Consider the following 3322-nt stretch of genomic DNA (forward strand, 5'->3'; position numbering starts at 1 on the left):
GAAATACTATACAATAATATATATAATAATATAATATATGAATATACACACAATAGGATCACGTTATGGTGAATTAGATTCAATTTAAAAAAAATGATTGGTTAGAAAATTTTAATTCATTTATTTCTTAAATAAATTGAAAGTAATAAATTTAGTAATGTTATTTAGTTAATTATAAATTATAATAAAAAAATAAATTTATCCTTTCAAAAAAAAAAATATATAAATTTATAAAAAATTAAAAACATAAGAAAAATTAGGTTATAACTCATCTTTATAAGTATAACTGTCACGACCCGTTTCCGTGGACCGGACCGGCACTAGGGCCCAGGTAAGCTTAAGGCCCCCGAGGCCCGTAGTAAGCCTAAATTATACAATCTGTCTACCTATCTTGCCCAATTAATTCATCAAAACAGTAAGCCTCAATCTCAATTAACACATAATATCTAACCAGGGCCTATTCACAATAAATTATAATCACACTATAGGCTTACTGGTTCACCTGCAGCTAATTACATAATATTTAATTTATAGTGTAGTGTTAACAATAAGTCCAATAGTAATACACAACCCTATAACTGCGGAGTTCAATAATAATCTGATAATAGAGTAACTTATACATCCAAAATTAAATAACAGAAATATAAAATTTACATTTATAACTCTGCGGAGAAGATTGCAGAGCTTCAATCAAATCAGCTGCTTCCTAGTACCTGGGAGGTTTGGAGAGAAGGGGGTGAGTTTTGCAACTCAGTGAATAATAATAAATAATACACACCACATACAGTCAAGCAAAATGCACCCTAGTATACTGAATGAACACACAACAGTCAATCATATGACATTACATCAGCACCCACAAACAATATCACCTTCAAATAATCACATCACGTGGAAATTAGTCAGTGGAGTCACCGAACCCCCGATGAGCCGTCCTCCCACATGGCTCATCCTCTCACATGTGCACCAGGGAGCCGATCCCCCATACTGGCCGACCGGTCTAATCCTCACTTGACCAGCCCTCTCATTGTTTTTCCATTCTCTCTTTTCTTTTCCATACCAACAGGAGGCAACCCGGTGGTCTCCATCCAATCTAGATCATCAAGCGCTCACAACAGGAGGCCGCCCTGCGGGCTGCAATCAAATCTAGATTTTCAGGTGCGCAACAACAAGCGGCCATCCTGTGGTTTCAGAATAAACAAAATTAACAGGTGCACACGGGAGCGCCGATCTCCCATTTACCCGGCTAACAGAAACAGAATCAGGATCCATATAACAGAATCAGAATATAACAGAAATCAGAATCAGGATCCATATAACAGAAACAGTCTCACAAACCCATAGTGACCCACTTCATCCCAATTCCACACAAACAAGGCACAGTATATGCACAGCACAAGTAATCAAACAATTTTTTTCAACGTATTACACCAAATCCATCCAAATATACAATTATGCAACATAAAATAAATATGAGCTTTAATATAAATATATATATATATATATATATATATATATATATATATATATATATATATATATATATATATATATATATAAGGTTTGTAAACAAAATGCTATGCAAATGCATGTTGATATGCATTATTTATTATTACTCACAGTGATGGAGAGCGAAGTTCTAGCTCTGATGTTGTCCTGAAGGAGCACTAGATGAACCCGGGCGATCTAAGCAAAGTAAGAACGACACAAAAGAAAATAATTCTATCAGACAATATTTCTTTACTACTCTAAGAATTTTATTTTATATTCTACATTTTTTTTCTACATAAATAAATCTCGATATTTAATTTCTTTTCTGTACTAAAATTTCTATTTTTCTATCTAACTCTATTTTATTTGTTTTCGTCTGAAATATATTTTATTTCCTATTTTATTTTCTACCAAGATTTATTTTATTTTCTACCGAAATTTCGGTAGCATCTCCCCTAAAAATTGGACTATCCACCTGTTACAATATCAACAATATATCTAATATTTCCAAACCACACAGCCCATCCATCAGGCAATCAATCAATCCAATTTTTCCATCCTCCATCAATCTCAACATCACCGCACAATTAAAATTGTACATTACAATAACATTATATCTAAACTACTATAATTAAATCAACACTAACATTATAAATCTATTAACTACTCACAATTACTAAATTAAATTAACTAAATTAATTAACTACAAATAATAAAATTAATTTAATTAACTGATATTACTAAAATCAGATTAATCAACTAAAACTATTAAAATTAAACTAACTAAAATGACTAAATTTAATTAACTATCATTAATAAAATTAAATTAATTAACTAAAATGTATTTAAATTAATTTATACCCCAATATAATTTTTTTGTCGAATTTCTGCTAGATCGGAAATTTCCACGCGTGCCGGATCGGAGAGCAGTGGCTGCTGGTGGTCGGAGGCACGCTGGAGCGGCGGTAGAGGCGCGATCTGTTGTGGCGGAGCAGCAGGGCACGGTGGTGGCGCAACAAGGCGGAGACTGTGCTGCTGCCGTGCGCTGCGCAATCTGGCAGAGGGCGGAGCTACTGGCAGTGGCGCGCGAAGGAGCAGTGAGGCGGTGCGACTGGCGGCGTGGAGTGGCGGCGAGGTGGCCCGCGAGGGCTGGGTGGCGCGCGACAGATCTGCTGTCTCTCGCCAGTCACACGCAGACAGACGCAGGGAAGAAGAAAGAAAAGAAAAGAAAGAAAGAAAGAAAGAAAGAAAGAAGAAGAAGAAGAAGGGAGGAGGAGGCGCGGTGGCTGTGTCGGTGGAGTGGAGTTGAGGCGCTGGTGAGGGTGAGGAGTAGAGGTGCAGCGCTGGAGATAAAAAAAAAAAGGGAATTTTCTAGATTGTTTGGGTCGAACCGGTTCGATTCGGTTCGATTCGACCCAAATCTTTGATTTTTAATTGGTTTTTGGCTTTTTCAATCGGTTTTCGGTTCGGTTTCTCACGCATTAAAATATTGAAATAAATTTCCAGGCTGTCGGTTTATTAAATTTAATTGGAAAATCTTTGAAAATAAAAAATTCAGGTTGTTTCAATAACCATCTTTTCACTAATATATTAATTTTTATACTAAACTTTCAATTAAAACATTTATCTATAAAAAAAATGTTGTATTGGAATATAATTTATTACATTTATTTTATGTAGAACAATCATACTAAAGTTACATAATGTAAATATTAAAATTTTGTAATATAATTAAAACTTCACACACATGACATATTAGATTGAAAAAGTAAAATGAGCACATCTTTGCAATTTCTTTTTTTTTTTTTTTTTTGAAAATCAACATTTATTT

The 3322-nt window shown here is 34.3% G+C and overlaps 1 long non-coding RNA gene across 1 annotated transcript; it reads right to left on the reverse strand.

Annotated features, from left to right (window-relative positions):
* Nucleotides 1-403: 403 nt before the first annotated feature.
* Nucleotides 404-2820, reverse strand: LOC149495450 (uncharacterized). The gene is made up of 3 exons (XR_016321203.1): nt 2353-2820; nt 1621-1686; nt 404-713 (listed from the first exon to the last, which is right to left on the reverse strand). It is a non-coding gene; the product is annotated as an uncharacterized LOC149495450 (long non-coding RNA).
* Between the last annotated feature and the right edge of the window lie 502 nt (nt 2821-3322).

This window comes from Jatropha curcas, chromosome 6 (genome assembly GCF_041381405.1).
Source record: "Jatropha curcas cultivar XTBG-Jc1 chromosome 6, XTBG_Jcur_1.0, whole genome shotgun sequence".
Lineage (NCBI taxonomy): Eukaryota > Viridiplantae > Streptophyta > Magnoliopsida > Malpighiales > Euphorbiaceae > Jatropha > Jatropha curcas.